At 35.3% G+C, this 19,316-nt stretch overlaps 1 long non-coding RNA gene across 2 annotated transcripts in view; it reads right to left on the reverse strand.

Moving 5' to 3' along the window:
* LOC123797779 (uncharacterized) overlaps positions 1-19,316 on the reverse strand; it is a 504,316-nt gene that overhangs the window by 381,293 nt on the left and 103,707 nt on the right. For both annotated transcript variants that reach the window (XR_015725747.1, XR_006781059.2), the window contains exon 3: positions 2,281-2,376. This is a non-coding gene — a long non-coding RNA (uncharacterized LOC123797779). The remainder of the gene's footprint in view (positions 1-2,280; positions 2,377-19,316) is intronic.

The raw sequence follows: 19,316 nt of genomic DNA on the forward strand, positions 1-19,316 counted from the left end.
CACTTATTCTAGATTTTTCTGCAAATTTCTTGGGATTTTACACATACACAATCATATTTTCTATGAATAAAGACATTTTTATTACTTTTTTCCCCCCTTTTGTACTGGTTAGAATCTCTAATACAATGTTACATAGAAGTGGTAAGAATGGATTTCCAGAAGACAACCATATGTCCCCCCAACTTTAGGGTTCTATACATTTCACTCCTCCTATAAGGACGGTGGTAAGAGATCTCTAGCCCACTGCTATTCCAATTATGTAACAACTAATTTTGATTTGAATTCCAGTACATTTTCTAAATCAATAAAACATACAATACACCAGGGACTGTACTGATTTCTTTAGATAAATATATCACATAAAGCATAGTGAGTAAGACGGAGGCCAACTACTTGCTAAGATAACACAATCCAGTGTCGTTAGCCAGAACTCATCTGATTTTTGGAGAGGTTAAAAGGTGAATTGAGAAGGGACGAGGTCTACCACCTCTTCTTTCAGTCTATGAGAACAGCATTATGATCTGCCATTCTACACAGGGTTTTATATTGCTTCTGATTCATTTTTCTCAGTCAGGAAGGGTAGTTTCAAGGCTTTCCATTGAAATAATATCTTGGCTCTATTCTAACCAAAGAATCAGCGTAAATGTTCTTCCAGTTGCTAGATATGTCCAACATAAATATATACCTAAAGGTCAAGAAAATAACCAGAAATTGGGTCTGTGGATTCTTTAGACTTGGAATAGAACTACACACAGCACCTGGCCTCCATAAGGCTCAACCTTAAACAGGGGCTGTGATTGTATTTAGGTCTCGCTGATACCATTGTAGGCTAAGATCATGTATTTAACAATCCAAAGGAATTCCTTTTTCCACAAGGTAGAGTTACTCTTTTAAATAGCTGCAGGCCCTTTATAGGAGAAATGGGGTACTAGGCACTTCATATACATATGGTGACACTGCAGGCTCCTTCCTCAGGAATATCTAGAGTTCCCTTTAATCAGTGGGCTCTGGATCTGAGTGGTTCAAACCTGGTAATTGGGCAAGGGAACACAATTTCCTATACAAAGAACTAATATCAACTTATTCTGGTGAAGTAAGTCGAACCATAGCTTACCTTCTTGCTCATCTTTCTCCTCACTGAGATCACCATGGTCTACCAGTCATTGCCACAGTTTCTTTGAGTAAAGATAACCTACCACTCTATTTTATTCCCATTATTCCCATTATGTCCACCTTGCCTCTAATTGTTACCACCTGTTTTCTGCTAGCATGGGATTCTACCAGACTAAGCTCCATGGAAGCATCACTCGCTGTCAATTCCAGGCTATAGACAATGGCCAACATGAACCTTCTTAAATACACTGATGACCCTCTTTGTAGTGCATCCTATCACTTTAATGTCCTTTGGGCTTTCCAAAGGATACAGTCTTTTTTTTTTTTTAAGATTTTATTTATTTATTTGACAGAGATAGAGACAGCCAGTGAGAGAGGGAACACAAACAGGGGGAGTGGAAGAGGAAGAAGCAGGCTTCCAGCGGAGGAGCCCGACATGGGGCTGGATCCCAGAATGCCAGGATCACGCCCTGAGCCGAAGCCAGACACTTAATGACTGAGCCAGCCAGGCGCCCCCCAAAGGATACGGTCTTAATACTTCACTAAGGAGACTGTGGCATTCCCATATCACTGACTGTAAAGTACTAACTACTGCATGCCAGCTGTAAGCAGTCCTCCTTTAAGCATCATATTAAAACCAGCTTCAGGTGTTCACATAGAATATTACATTTTACGCCACTGGAGTGTGCCTCCAGGTAAATATAACCTTACTTCTCCAATGCTATCTAGTGATACTTTCAATACCCACTCCTATACATGTTTCTGAGTTTCTGCTACTACATATTTACCTATTACCCTGGTTCTTTTTTTTCTTTTATTATTAACATAATTTATTATTTGTTTCAGGGGGTACAGGTCTGCGATTCATCAGTCTTACACAACACACAGCACTCACTATAACGCATACCCTCCCCAATGTCCATCACCCAGCCATCCCATCTCCCCCCCAACCCAGCAACCCTCAGTTTGTTTCCTAAGATTAAGAGACTCTTATGGTTTGTCTCCCTATTAGCCTGGTCCTGAAGCTCATTTAATGAGATAGCTTACTCATAGCAGAGACTATATGTCCCTCCTTAGACTGAGATTTGAGCATATTTATAGATGTGAGCCAAATATTAAGAATGTGGATGACCTTAAGGAGGGAAAAATATACTGCAAAGCACTCACCTCAGGTGATTTCTTCACATTGTCCTCTGTCAAGGTCGAGATTGCCCTCTAGCAACAGTGACAATAAGCTCTCAAAGTCCAGAGATATCAGGAAATCTGGGGGTGCAACAGTCTCTGGTTAACCTTTCCCAGTAATCCATCCAATTTCTCAGGGTCTCATATATTCAATACCACAGCCCCGTTTCAAGAAACCTCAGGAAGCTGAGCACTCCATATCTTTTACATTTGTTCAACACTTATAACTAAATCCTGGATCTGCTTTTTCAATGCTGTGTGTCTTCCAGTTGCAGGTAATAAACACTGTAAGAAACTGAAGAAGCCCTTCTTGATTTTCTAACACGTCATGAGCTGACAGTTGGCTAACTTGAGCCTACCTTCCTCTTACTTCAGGGCTTCGGAAACAGCTGAAAGATGGCAAGCCACCTCCACAAGCCTTATAAATATCTTGCCCTCATAGCTTTCAAGTGAGAGGGCTATTATGTAAACCTGTTTTACAAAATGTGGTAGTAAAGCAAACCCAGAGTTACCAGCAACTCATTTATCACCACCAATTTTTGACCATTTGACATATAAAGAGACCAATTTCAGAATACCATACTGAGAGGCTACTTTCTACTGTTACTACCAGTACCAATTCATTTGGTTTAGGTTTCTTTCTGGAAGCAGATCCTGAAACAAGCACTTGAAAACATATAGGTTTTGGGGGAGAGTGAAGAAACAAATTTGGGAGAGAAAATGAGATGGGAAAAAAAAAAGAAAGGCCAGTAAATGAGCACTAATGAGCTGGTTACTGTTATGAAAAATAAGGGCTCAACCCTCTCGCAGGGAATCACTTGAGAAACTACCTCGAATGCATCTTACAATCATCCTTCCAGAGAACATAGGGGAATGAAACATCTATCCATGTATACTATTGTCTGAGACTCTTTTGAAAGGCTATTAAATTCCCCCTACTTCCTAATTCCTCTAATTGTAAATGAATGGCATCCCATGGCAGAGAGACATCAGGGTGAGTACTTGATCTAGAAAACTGGCAAAGGTGTATGACTACCTATACCAGCTGTGGGTACTAAAATCAGATAGGCTAAGAGCATACAGCATGAGCCTCACGTGCAACTATTATAACAACACAGTACCTACGTTCCTATGCAATGCCTGGCATTTAGTAGGATTTCAATAATTATTTTAAAATTCATTCAATGATGAATAAATTAAATAGTTAAATTTTAATGAAACCATGAGCTTAAAATATTAATCTAGCATAAACTACTAAATTACTGGGAGAAAGTCCTTTACCTATTAAACCTATAAATGGATAAAAAGATTTTCTCCCTAAATCATTTCTTTAGCTGTAACATCTTAGCAGACAAGAGCTATCTCCTTTACATCACCAATAAACACTCCTCATTTCTGTGTTGCACTTTCTCATCCATTGGGTATGCTTTGTGTCCTTTATTACAGTCGTGTGTTTGTCAGTAAAGTGAGTGACGGAATTCTGGTGTGCATTAATGTGAAATGTTCACGGTATTTTTATCCTTTTGAGGTAAGTGTCGGTGATATATCTTTTGACATTGATGTTCTAATATAGCTCATTCGTGTCAGATTTCTTTTAATCCCATCTACCTTGGCTGGAAAATCATTTGAGGAAGGCGGGTGAAGGTGGGGGAATCATCTTTATGCTTGCTCATGCTATAATTATTTCAGAGGCTGAGGAAATTTAACAATGTGCTGCACTTTAAGCACTTTGTGATAGTCATCATCTTTGATCAATGTTTTAAAGCTCCACTGCTGATAGAAAGGATGAAAAGCAATTATACAACATTACTGTTGAGCTGTTATTCAAGGTCCATCATGTTTTTCATTCCTTTTCCCCCCTCTGCTCTTAAGAAGAATATGTTTTATAACACTATGACACAAGCCATCATATTTTACTTTGAGTGGTTACAAACCTCCTTTCTTCCAATTAAAGCCATTGATAAAGCATCTGTGTCTTGGACTGAACTATTTATTCTAAACAGATTATGTTTATACTCACTGTGAGACATTTTTTTTTCACGTTCATGTTTGCTATTCCATTTAGGTCTGGTTCTAAAATATAATCAACAAGTTCTGAAGTTGTTTTGCCTTACGTAACCATTCATTAATTGAAATAGAGAAGTACATAAGTTTTCATTACACCAGAGTGATGATTCATGGCATATGCTAACTTTTCATGTATTTTAAATTAAACAGAAGTAAAAATGCATTAAACACCAAATATTACCTATGCAGCACATATCTGACCTAACACAGTGGGATATTTTGAGTAAGAAAATTCGACAAACATTTAATTTTCAAAACAAATTAAAACATGAAGTTTTTTAACTTTAATACCATGCATAGGTCAAAAAATTAATTTAATAGTAATTAAAATAGTTTTTGTTATTAGGCATATATACATAGTAAGCCACAAATGCAGCATGCTGAGTAATTCAAAAATATGGGCTAATGAGCTTATTGACAAATTTATTAAATGTTACTTTAAAAAAAGGAATATTATAGGACACTTAGATCTTTAGCGTTAACAAGAATATAAAATTTATTTTAATGGTTGACAAAATGCTTTAGGAAAAAAGAGGCTTATGCTTTGAACTCTAGTGTAGATAGAAAAATGTCATTCAATTGTCATAGAAAATCATTCTCAGTTTTTTGAGTTTAGAAACATGTCATTGGTATTTGCATTCATTTTTATTTAGTTATTGACTCTAGCCTTCCTAATTTCTTCCCCTGCCAAAAATGGAAGAGACAAATTTTCTAAGCTCCTTAAGAAGATGGTTAACATATAGTTTTAGCTCTGATCACCAGCACCTGGCACATAGCCTGTGTTCAAGAAACATTAACATGTGAATGAGTCAGAATACCATTTGTTACATGATTGCTAAATTTTTCATTTGATATTCTAGAATTTATAATCATCCTTAGATCTTTCAAGGGCCCTAAGCATTTGCCAATGTTGATTTAATCATCACTGTTGGCTGCCACTGTCACCATTATCTTTATCATCACCTTCATCATCATCTTCATCATCATCATCCCATCATCCTCCCCAGTGAGACTAACCAGAGACTTTCTGTACATTGACCTCTCTCTCTTCCTTCCTTCTTCCCTTTCTTGCTTCCCTTCCTTATATTCAAGAAATATTTTTGAGAAACCCACTGTTTTTCTAGCACTGTCCTTAGTACTGAGAAAACAATGATAATCAGACAGGCAAGATCTCAATACATTTTAGCACACTGTCTAGAGGAAAATGTCAGGAATAAATATGTAAAAACTGCACAGATAGAAAAAATAATCCTAAAATTCATATGGAACCACAAAGACCTCAAATAGCTAAAGCAATCTTGAGAAAGAAGAACAAAGCAGGAGGTATCACACTTCCTGATTTCATAACATATTATAAAGCTGTGGTAATAAAACAGTACAGCACTGGCTTTAAAAAAAGGCACATTGACCAATGGAACCAAACTGGAAGCCTAGAATTAAACTCAAACATATACAGTTAATTGATCTTTGACAAGAGTGTTAAGAATACACAGTGGGGAAAAGACAGTCTCTTCAACAGACATAGTTGGGTAAACTAGATATTCACATGCAAAACAATGAAAATGGACCCCTATCTTATGCCATGCACAAAAATCAACTGAAAATGTACTAAACACTTAAACATAAGACCTGAAACTGTAAAACTCCTGGAAGAAAACATAGGGGAAAACCTTCAGGACATTTGTCTTGGCAGTGATTTCTTCAATATGACACCAAAAGTGCAAGTAACAAAAGCAGAATAGTCAAGTGAGACTACATCAAACTAAAAAGCTCATATACAGCAAAGAAAACAACATAGTGAAAAGGCAACCTATCGAATGGGAGAAAATATTTGTGAACCATATATTTGGTAACGGGTTAATACCCAAAATATATAAGGAACTCAAGAGCAAACAAACCCCAAATAACCCAATTTTAAAAATGCGCTAAGGATTTGAGCAGACATTTCTCCAAAGAACACATAGAAATTGTCAACAGGTATATGAAAAGATGTCCCACATCACTAATCATCAGGCAAATACAAATTAAAACTACAATGGATATAACCTCATGCTTGTCAGAATGGCTGTTATAAAAAAAAAAAAAAGACAGGAGCTGGCAAGAATACACAGAAATTAGAAATCTTATACACTGAAGGTAGAAATGTAGTATAATGCAGACACTATGGAAACCAGTTTAGAGTTTCCTCAAAAAGTTAAAAATTAAACTCCTATATGATCCAGCAATGCCACTCTTGGTTTTTTATTCAAATTAATTGAAGTCAGGATCTAGAAGAGATATCTGCACTCCTATGTTCACTGAAGTACTATTCACAATAGGCAGATATGGAAACAAACTAAATGTACATTGACAAGTGAATGGATAAAAAAAATGTTGTGTATATATGCAATGGCATATTATCCAACCTTTAAAAAGAAGGAAATCCTGCCATATATGACAACATGAATGTCTGGAATATATGATGCTAAGAACATAAGCCAGTCATGAAAGGATAAATGCTACATGATTAAAATAGTCAAACTCATGGAAACAGAGAGTAGAGTGGTGGGTGTCAGGGGCTGGGGGAAGGGGTAAGTGGGTAGTTGCTATTCAATGAGTATAAAGTTTTAGTTATGCAAGAGGAGTAAATTATAGAGATATATAATGGTACAACATTGTGTCTTTGGTTAACAAAAGTGTGTTGTGCACTTAAAAATTTGTTAGGGACATTTCTTAACAAAATGTCCAATTTTTAAAAGAAAGAAAATCAGTGTGCAATATATCTTATGAATATGGACACAAAATCCACAACAAAATCTTAACAGTGAATCTATCAATTTATAAAATGAACTATACACTATTTCCAAGTGACAGTCCCAGAGATGCTAGGTTGGTTTAATAGTTGAAAACCAATTAATGCAATATATTATATTAATATAATTAAAAACAAAAATTGCATGATCTTAATAGACACAGAGAAAACATTTGACAAAACTCAACATCTTTTTATAATAAAAATTTTCAAAAAATTAGTCACAGAAGGGAACTTTCTCAACCTGATAAAGGACATCTATGAAAAACTCACAGCTAACATCTTACTTAATGGTGAAAGACTTGCTCCTTTCCTCATAGGATGAATAACAAGATAAGGATGTTTGCTCTCATCACTTTTATTAACATTGTACCAATGTTTCCAGCTAGGAAAATTTGGCCTTAAAATTTTCCTCTGAGAAACGAACTGAGGGCTTCAGAGGGGAGGGGGGTAGGGGAATGGGATAGGCTGGTGATGGGTGGTGGGGAGGGCACGTATTGCATGGTGCACTGGGTGTTATACGCAACTAATGAATCATCGAACTTTACATCAAAAACCAGTACTGTATGGTGACTAACATAATATAATTAAAAAAAATTTTTTTTTAATTTTTAAAAGCATCCATATGGGAAAGGAAGAAGTAAAACTATCTCTATATCTTCCAGATGATGGGCTAAGAGAAGTATAGCTAAAGGGTAAAGGGTTTCTTTGGGAGGTGATGAAATATTCTAAAACTGACTATGATATAGTTGCACATATAAATGAATATACTAAAAAATGAATCCTAGAACTCGCACAGATAAAATGTATGGTATAATGTATAGTATGTAGATTATAACTCAATAAAGCCGGTTTTTTAAAAAGGTAGATATACAAACAGTGTAATATGTCAATTTATGAGGGAGGAAAGTTTAGACTGGGTGGTTATGGAAAGCTTCTCTAAGAAGGTGAGTGCTGTATTAAGATCTAAATAACAATGTACAAATTCACTATTTAGCTTTTGAGTATGGTTATAAAGTGGTTAGAAAATCATTAAATAATATTTATGGTCAATTTGTACTTAAACACATTTATATTTTTCAATTGGCTTTGTTGAAATTCAGAAACATTTCAGGTTTCTTTCATTCACAAATGGAACAACTCTATCTCAACAGAAATGTCATAGTCTGGCTTAATAATTCTCTATGAATTTATCCTCTCTTTTTTTTAGAATTACATATTTCTTTGCTAAATATCCATAGGACATCCATAATAAACTTATTTAGAATTTTTTACTTAGTACTGAATGAAAGATAATCCATCTCCTCTTTAAAATAAAAATTCAGACTAAAGATCTTTAATTCTAGCTTTTATTTATTTATTTGTATATTTTTAAAGATTTTATTTGAGAGAAGAGACAGAGAGAGAGAGTGCATGAACAGGGGGAAGGGCAGAGGGAGAAGCAGACTCCTGAGTATGGAAGCCCAAAGCAGGGCTCGATCCCAGGACCCCGGGATCATGACCTGAGCCAAAGACAGCCATTTAACCGACTGAGCCACCCAGGCACCCTTTTAATTCTAGTTTTTAGACTCCACTACTACTTTTCTAACTAAGAACTTAAAAATGGCTATATCCTGTACAAGCTAGGAAATATGTCTTATTTAAAATAACATACATGGTCTCTTAATAGCTTCTCACTTACCAAGAGTCTCTTTGTTCTTAATATGTAATTCATCTTTTCTCAATCTGAACATTGTGGTAGTCAGAAGATAAACACAATATTGCACTTTATGGTTTCTCTCATTTCTACTGTGTTTGTATATATAATCCATAGTGTTTTAAAAAAATATAATAATATTGCATAATAGCAACTCAGTAATGACAATGGCTTACACAAACAAGGGATTATATCTTCCTCATAGTCCATGACAGCTATATCTCTGTTGTCTGGCTCTCCTTTGTTGACCTCATTCCAGGATCCAAACTGAAGAAAAACCCTCCACATATAACAAACTGTTTTCATAAGGAATAATAGAAAGAAAGCTGGAGAAAAAAAAAAAGTGATGGCTCTTAAAATTCCCACTAAGAATCATCATATTGTCACTTCTGATTATGTTCCATTGGTCTCCCCTGTTATCACGGAGAAGTATACTCCTGTTCCGGGAAGGTATTGTAAGTCACATCACAATGGGGAAGGATACATATTTGTTTAATCTTTTTAAGGGCAGAAAAAAAAATAGTGCATTTTCCCACATATTTTATGCTATTAATAAATTCGTAACTTCTTATTGTATACATTTTTACCAAAAAGTTCTTTACAGAACTTTGAGTTGCCTTGAGAAAAAAATGACAAGTCATATCTGTCTTTTATTTTATTTATTTGTTTTTTAGAGAGGGAGGGGAGTAAAAGGCAGAGGGAAAGAGAGAATCCAAAAGTAGGCTTCACACCCAGAACATGAGCCTGACCTGGGGCTCAAATTCACAACCTTGAGATCATGATCTGAGATAAAATCAAGAGTCAGACACTTAACCAACTGAGCCACCCAGCCACCCCATGTTGTATCGGCCTTTTAGCTAGCTAGCCATATTGATGATACTTATCCACATCTCTGTGATTCTATTTACTCTTCCTGATAAAATTCCTGATATTCATTCATATTTGTAAATGTATTTTTGAAACCTATAATAGTCAGAGGACTTTAGCTTAATTGCATGAGTCTCTTTAGATGTTCTTTAAGGTTTCACAACTCATTGTGTAAGTTTTAAAGTGTGTTCATTTGTTTTAGAAATATACATCATGAGAAACTACAGTCTTTCACCCTTTAGTGTTTAAAAATTTGTCTCTGTACAATTTGCTTTTCCCATCAAGTAGGACTTATACTCTTATTGTGCTTTGCTAAATCTTTCATAAATGCAATTGTTTTCTTTTAAGTTCCCCCATTATTTTACTTCATGAACCAAGATCTCTTCCTTTCTTAGAGTTAGATAAAGATTAGATGTTCTATTTCTGATTGCTTTGATCTTCATAAAAATTAAAATGCCAATAAAGTATGAAACAAATTTATATAATCCACTTTTTGTTTGAATGAAGCACAGAAAAGATCTTTGGTTAAGTCTAATTTCTCATAATTAATATAGTTTACCTAATATGTTTGCAGTCTGCATTATGAATATGGTGATTGTTTCATCTCCCTAATATAGTTGGAAATTAAATAACATATGTAATATAGCAATTTAACAAGATGTTTTCCACTGTATTCACCCCTTTAGATTATACTGTGTCATCACAAGGTATTAACATCCTCACATATATAACTCTTGTGTCTCCTTTCGTAAGTTCCTTTCTACTTTAGGCCATAACTGAAGATGTCCTCAGCAACAAGATACCAGGTCCCAGACAACTATAACCCCTTCTTGAACCATCTTTTTTGCTTAGCAATAAAACTAAATCTGTAAGAAACTACATTCAGTAAATAGTTATAGGTACATGAAAATACATCTCTTCTTGCATCCCAATATTCTTAGTGGCATTATATAAGAGGTAAATCCCCCAGGTCTTACATTCCTGTCTATGTGCACATTCCCATGCTGATCTATGCCATCTCTTCCTTAACCTGACCACCTATGTTTCTCATGACTCCTAAATCTTTCTGCTGTAACAAAAACTAAATAATAATTAGCATGTTTAAGAAGTTTCTGCGCTAAATATTTTCTATGTAGTATCAATGTGCAATCAGGAGAACATAAACCACACTGCTATTTTATTTTCTTTTAAAAATTTTATTTACTTATTTGACAGAAAGCATGAGCAGGGGGGAGGGGCAAAGGGAGAGGGAGAAGCAGACTCCCCACTGAGCAAGGAGCCCCAACGTGGGGCTCAATCCCAGGACGCTGCGATCATGACTTGAACCAAAGGCAGATGTTTAACTGACAGAGCTACCCAGGCACCCCGGCATATTGCTATTTTAATAGAAATAACTGAAGATTAATAATTGTTTAACCAGCATCAAAGAAATTAAAAGGCCAAAAGGCAATATAGAGATATCGCAAAATTCAGTTCAAACTCAAGTTTAGGGAAACAAAGCAAAATTCGGAATTTGGAGCTTGGAGGTGGGAACCAGCAAAGCAGGGACGCAGACCTCTGGAGAGAGTTTGCTGCCTGACTGAAAGTGCTGCCTCTGGGTATTGGAGATGATCACACAGAGATGGGCATCATGCTTCTAAAATAGAGGCCCCAGCCAGCTGGAGCTGGTGTCTCTGATGGGGGCTATGAGGTTGATTATAGGAGTCACAAAAATAATCTGCAAACTGAAATCTGCTGCAGAGCATAGAAGGGTGGCTTTAAAGCTGAGACAACAGTTGCTTTATAAGACACACATGTATTAGCTTGTTTAATCATCTAGCATGGACACTAATATACCTTCATTTTACAGATGAGTAACCTGGAAGTCAAAGTCATTTAATGCACGCAAGGTCACACAGCTGGCCAGGACTGAAACCATGCTGCCTGGCTCTGCAGGCTATGCTGAACCACGGCTCTGGCCACCTGTGTATCGCAAGCATCCTGCATCCTCAGGCACTTCTTTGAAGACTCATACTTTCCTGAAGACATCCATTGAAGCTACTTCTTTTCGTATAGCCCGAAATCACAATAACCTGGGAACCTTATCATTTCCTAGGCAATTTCATTTCCATAAAATCACTTATTTAACCACTTTTTTTTAAAGGCCATTATTTTCAGTTCTACTGCTTTTTAAATCCCTTCACTGCTAACACTTAATTTGAATACCTTCCTCCATTTTCTCCCCTCTTACACCTGAGGATGTTAATATCAAAATCACAGTTTTCCTATCCCAATTTTTGGTACCATCATGATAAAAAGTATATTCACAAAATTAATCTGCCTAACATCTTACACTCTCGGCTATTGGTTTCTACCTCACTACCCCACTCCATTCTAATCTGGTCTTTTACTCCTATGACCAAACTGTGCATCCTATTGTCATTCAGAGATGACCAACCCATTAATTCATAAATTTGACTATATCACGATGTTTACAATCCCTGTTTTCCCAAACCTCTCATGCATTTATATGGCTTATACCTGCTTTTCAATCCCATAGAGACCTCTAACACTTGGATCCCTCTATTTATCTAATTTCAATAAATTGGCCATTCTCTGTCATCAGTTCCTATTCTATTCTTCTTAGATTCCATGTGCCATTATATCAACTAATCTTTTAAAAATATATCCAAATTTAACCAGCTTCAATTTCCCTAGTCATCCCTAAATCTTCTCTGGTACTCTATATAAGATATTTAAAGTCCTTTCTATATTTTTAAATGTTCAAATTTATTTCCCCTAACCCAAAAGGAGCTATATATTTTAATTAAGTGCTTGTAGTCAAATATACTTAATTACAAAGACAGTTATATTTTTCTCTGTTCTCCTATTAAAACAGAAGATGTGACTATTTTCCCATCTTAAGCTCCTTCTATCTGGGCTTTGCTTCTTATTACATTGTGCTTAATTCCCATCATTATTTAAATTTGCTCATGTTGACTCTTCTGGGAAGAAAAAAATTCTTCCATGAACTTATGCATTCGTCTTCTACCATCTTATGTCTTTGCATTTTATAAATTTCTCAAATATATGTCTGTATTCATAGTCTCTATCCCCTCATTCCCCTCCCTCAGGTCAACCTATTTTTGTCTAGCTTATACCTTGAAATTCAACTAAAATAATTCTCACAAATTTAAAAAGTAACCTCTTGATTCTAGTTCTTGAAATGACAGAGTAAGCACATTCTACTCCATTTTTCCAATCCCTCTCTAACTAAAAATTCCTAGAGTAAATTCATAGGGTAGTTGACTAACGATCCAAAAAGATGGAGAAAAGAGAATGTAGTTGCTATGAACCACAAGACTTGAGTAATAAACCAGCAGTAATTTTCTAGACTTTTTTTTTTTTTGCCTCATATATATTCTGGTTTGTGTACTAGATAAGTCCTCTATTCAGAAACATCAATGGACACAGACAAAACAAACAAAGAAGCAAAGCCTGATCTCTCTAGACACAGCACAAGTTAAATAGTGGTCCAGTAGAAGAGAAACATTTTGACCATATATGCCTTACTCCAGGTAAACACTGTAATAAATATGCTGCACAACTTTCCCTTCTAATGAAGTCCAGAGACTGAAGAGAGCCCTGTCTTCTATCCTTGCCCAGCAACAATATGGTCATGTGCCTACTCTGATCACATGAATAGAGACTTACCTTTCATCTCTGCCCTGCAATGAGGTAGAGCACCACTCCTCATACCATACACACACCGCAAAAAGAGGCCAGTCACGTATTCACACCCTGCAATAATGAGGCAACGCTCTTCTCTCTCCTCACCATCTCAGCTGTGGAGATGGAGGGCAGAGCTCCGTCCACCAGTCTATCTCCAGAAAAAAAAATGAGGTAATGCACCCATTTTTCCCAGCAAAAGAAAAAGGAAAGCAAGAATTTCAGAGAAGACAAAATTAGAAAAAAGGATATTTTAAGTCTGTATGTGAAGTGTTGGGCAGACCTCAGAGAAATTCATACATGAAATCAACCAAATACAAAACAATAAAAGGTTTGATAACTTAATTCTGGTGTGGGTATACCCTGGGTTCTAGCTTGGCCTCGAGAAAGCAAAGAAGAGGGAGGGACCACAATAATATTGCAAAGGCTTTGAAAATAAAGTTGACATTTCAACCACCTCCTACAAAATGGGTCAGGATGTATGTTCTGAACCCCAGTATACTGCATGCCTGAAAAAAATAGATTTTTTTTTAAAGATTTTATTTATTTGTCAGAGAGAGAGCAAGCAAGGAAGCGCCCAAGCAAGGGGAGCAGCAGACAGAAGGCAGGCTCCTTGCAGGGCCTGATCTGAGACTCCATGACCTGAGTTGAAGGCAGACGCTTAACTGACTGAGCCACCCAGGAATCCCAAAAAAAGAGATTTTTAAGAAAAACCAGACACCGTCAACATAATACTCAAATGCCCAGCATACAATCTTAAATTATTCATCACTCCAAGAATCAGGAAAATCTAAACTCTCATGAATAAAAGGCAGTAAATAGATGCCACTACTAAGATTACACAGATGTTAGAATTATCCAACAAAATTGTAAACCATCTCTCATAAAAATGTCCAAACAAGCAATTACAAACACTCTTAAAACAAATGAAAAAAATTGTAAGTGTCAGGAATTAAATAGAAAAAAAGAATGAACATTCAGAACTGAAAAATACAATGACCAAAATATAAAAACTCACTGGATGAACTCAACAGCAGAATGGAGTTGACAGAGGAAATAATTTGGGAACATAGAAATAGATTATTAGATATTCCTAAATCTAAGGAGCAGAAAGAAAATGAAAAGAGCCTCATAGACCATTTTAGGACAATAACAAAAGTAATTTTATTTTATTGCAATTATTTTAATTCTTTTGTTTTCTACTTCTTATGACTCTCCTTGGTCTCTGCTTTTAACATAATATAAAGACAGTATTTAAATATCTGTTTTCTGTGGGGCGCCTGGGTGGCTCAGTCCTTAAGCCTCTGCCTTCCACTCAGGGCGTGATCCCAGCATTCCGGGATCGAGCCCCACATCGGGCTCCTCCACTGGGAAACTACTTCTTCCTCTCCCACTCCCCCTGCTTGTGTTCCCTCTCTCTGGCTGTCTCTCTCTCTGTCAAATAAATAAATAAAATGTTTAAAAAATAATAATAAATAAATATCTGTTTTCTGAAACTATCTTTCCTTTGTTCCATACATATTGATTCTCATAGTTAGAACATAATAACTCCTCGAGTTTTTAAAATTATGTTTTATAGCTGAAAGCAAAAATTATCTGATGTCATTTTCAAATGACATGCGGACATGATACCTAATAAAACTACATCATAAAATAGAGAATATATGGGACTAAAATGCAGTAAGATATGTACTTTCCTTTAAAATTGGTAAATATTGATATTAGTAAATGGTAATGTTACATATATAGATTCTGATCCCTAAAATGGCAGTGTTTGGCAAACTACCGCCCTTGAACTAAAACCCATCCTCCATCTGTTTTTTGCACATAAATTCTGACTGGTACATAACTATGTCCACTCATTTATGCCTTGTTTATGGCTATTTTTTGCTGCTCTTGCAGAACTGACTAGGTGACCATATGTCTCACAAAATTTACACTATATACTATCTGATCCTTTAGAGAAAATATTTACCAATAGGAAACAACCAATAAAAGCTTATAAAATGATATATAATAATCATAAATATGGATAAATCAGACAACAAAAACAAAAATAAACAAGTGGGACTACAAACTAAAAAGTTTATGGTCAATAAAATCAGCAGAGTGAAAAGGCAACCTATGGAATGGGAGAAAATGTTTATAAGCCATATATCTGGATAAGGGATTAATCTCCAAAATATGTAAGGAACTTAATAGCAAAAAAATTATGACTCAATTAAAAAGTGGGCCAAGGATTCTGAATAGTCATTCCTCTAAAGAAAACACACAAATGGCCAACCAGGCTATGACAAGATGCTCAGCATCACTAATTGTCAGAGAACTACAAATCAAAACCACAATGAGATATAACCTCTCACCTGTCTGAGTGGCTATGAACAAAACAAGAACAATAACAACAAAGAAAGCAAGTGTTGGCAAGGATGTGGGGAAATTAAAACTCTTACACTCTGTCGGTAAAAACGTAGAATGATGCAGCTGCTTTGGAAAACAGTATGGCGTTTACTCAAAAAATTAAAAACACAACTGCTATATGTACCAGCAATCCTGCTTATGGTTATATACCTAAAATAACTGAAATCAGGATCTCAAAGAGATATTAGCACTCCCATGTTTACTGCAGCATTATTCACAATAAGCAAGATAAAGATGTGGCAATAACTTACATGTCCATCAGCAGATGTATGAATACAGAAAATATGGTGTATACATACAGTGGAATGCTGTTCAGACTTAAAAAGAAGGAAATCCTGCCATATGTGACAACATGGACAAACCTGGAAGACATTATACTAAGTGAAATAAGCCAGACATAGAAAGACAAATGCTGCACAATTCCACTTTTCTGACAAAGGTATTTAAAATAGTCAAATTCACAAAATCAAAGAGTTGAATCAGAGTTGTCAGGAGCTAGGAGAATGGGAAAATGAGATATTCCTCAAGGGTCACAAAGTTTCAGCTCAGTAAGAAGAATCAGCTCTAGATAGATATCTGCTGTACAACATTATACCTATAGTTAACAATAATGTATTACAAACCTAAATTTTGTTAAAATGTGTATCTCATGTTCAGAATTCTTACCACAATAAAGTAAAATTTGAAGATGTGGATAAACCAAAATGGTTACTAAACAATGTTCAAATAATCCACAGGAAAACAGTAAAGAGGAAACAGTGGAACAAAGCATATGCACACACACACACACACACACACAAGAAAAAAATAAAAACAGAAAATAAGTGATATTATGGCAGATTAAAATGTTTTCTTTTGTTTAAGTAAATCATTCTAATTCTTCATTTCACTTTTATAATTTTCTTAGGATCTAGTTATTTAGAACGTGCTCATCAATTTTACCTATATTTTTAAAATTACTCTTTCTATAACCAGTCTCTGGTGACTGATGGCATTTAAATTTTATTTGACGAAACAAATTCAACAAACGTTTATTGAACACTACTATTTTGTGGATAATTTGCTAGTTTTTGGAAGTTATAATAAAACTCTCAAGATGTTACAGTTCATATTTTAAGTGAATAACTTAACTCCAACCACTTTCTTGTCCTAGAGTAAGTAGTACAAGAAGGAAAGTGAAGGAAAGGCTTTAATTTCGATGATTTCCTAGATACATATTTATCTCTCACTATGAAACTAGCAATTACTTAATATGGAACTATGAATAGCACTTAGAATGATCTTTATTATGTAAGAATCATATAAAATAGTCATTTTGTAGCATGAAAGATCAAATAATTAATTCTATCCACTGGAAATAGAAAAACTTCTTATATGAGATAATATTTAATTTTCTACCAGAAAAGGGGGAATTTTTCCTACAAGCAGAGGAAAATACATGTGAAAGTTATGAAAGCAAATGGAACATATGAATATATTCAAAATGCTCTAGTGGAAATTAGATTTAAATATAACACAGAAGTTGGAAAGAAATAGATATGGATAATCATAATAAATGCAATAGCAGAAGAAAGATTTGAAGAAATATTTAAAGTGAATGAATGAAAGATTGAGAAAAATAAAGAACACATACCAAAGATATGTTGTCATGTTTGGCAAGAACATTGCGTGACTGGGAATCATAAGGCATGGTAAGAATGAGGCAACCAAGAATGTGTGTACAGGGAATGGTGGGGCAGAAAGATTAAAAAAAATTAAAATTAGAATTAAAAAAACACATATATGTATCAACAAATTTGAGACTTTAAAAGGTGTCCTCCCAACCTAAAACAAATTACATACTAGGTAACATAAAGCCCAGGTTTTACTGTAATCTTTGTGTCATGATTTGAAAAAGAATAATGAAAACTCATCAAGAGAAATATCTCTGAGAAAGTTTTACTTTTTTCTTTTCATAACTTTGAGTTCAATAAAGCAAACCAAGTCAAAGGAAATGAAACCTAAGGAATGTATTTTTAATACTCAAATTAAGAATAAGACAAGGTCAAAATATTGATTTCTAAAAGAGATTTTAGAAGTATGAGAATCAATACATATGGAACAGTGGGAAGACTATTTTAGACAATAGATAAAAAAGATCTACTGTCTTCCGTGATTATGCTAAAAGCAGAGACTATGAGGAGCCCTAGGAGGTAGGGGAAAATAAAAGGAATTCAAGTAAGAGCAATAAAATAAAGTTGCTTTGGTGCTTATCCATGCATAATATCTATGAGTAAGTTTGAAAATTAGAAAGCATTTGTCTCTAAAATGAATCAGACATCGTTAGGAGATCTCACAGAATAACAATAATTTGATCATGTTTTTAAATTCAGGAAAGAAAATACTTAGATGACTTTAGTAATCCAAATTTTTAAAGACTGGGAAGCATGGAAGCACTTAGAAATCAAAAATTGAAATAATGGGAAAAAAGAGAGAGAGAGAGAGAGAGAGAGAGAGAGAAATATCTGGTTAGGTAAAGACTTGCTTTTACTGCCCTAAAACCCTGACTCAAAATCTAGGGGGGAAAAAAAAGGAGGAAAACCCCTCTGGAAAAAACATCTTTTTTTTTTTTTTTTGTATTTTTACAATTATTTGTCATAGATCAGTAAGTAAGCAACCACATATGTTCATTCATTCATTCGTGTGTTCATCCATTGTTTATGGTTCTTTGTTTATGTGACAATTTGGGTATTGCAAATACTCCTAAATCTCCCACATATCATACTTCAAGGTACAATAACACCATTCATCCTGTCTGAACCCCTTGACAGACCATCCTATCACGCAATAAACTTTTTTTGTGTGTTCTATTAAGTCCCCCCACTGTGTTTTATGGGACAAGTTTAACAACTATAAACCAAAAAGTTTTGCATTTGGATGGATACCTAGCCCATGAATAACCTAACTCAGAATGTACTAACTGGTCACTGTAAACCTGAGGCAATTTATGCAAATTCTGAATCCTATGAAGACATATTTTGACAAAATTTAGAGTAGGTTGATGGTAAGTGATTGAATTCTCAGATAACATATACTTTTGAAGAATGGAAGACAGAATCTAAGTATAAAATGATTTTAACCTTTCTCTCCCCAACTGACTCAGTAACTCTACTGAGCTGCCACAAAGGAGCTGACTCTGCAGTTGAGGCTGACCTGAGGGCAGGGGCAACAGGAGGCCATGAGCAGGCTGTCCTGCCTGCTGGTAGGCATCAAGTCCTTCTCTGAAGCAGGAGGTGGGTAGTCCCTATCCGTGTCTACCACATCTTGGCGTCTGTGTTAGGTTGCCTTAGTTGAGCTCTTTGCATTTGAGTTAACACTTCAATTCTCCCCCATATCAACGCCTGATTCTATTTTTCATATGACTATTTTGTAGCAAAGTTTAGAATACCCTAACAGGGCTAACTTGTTTAATATGGTTACTCCCATCTGTAGCAA

This window comes from Ursus americanus, chromosome 9 (assembly GCF_024610735.1).
Source record: "Ursus americanus isolate L20-20 chromosome 9, mUrsAme1.1.p, whole genome shotgun sequence".
Taxonomy (NCBI): Eukaryota; Metazoa; Chordata; class Mammalia; order Carnivora; family Ursidae; genus Ursus; species Ursus americanus.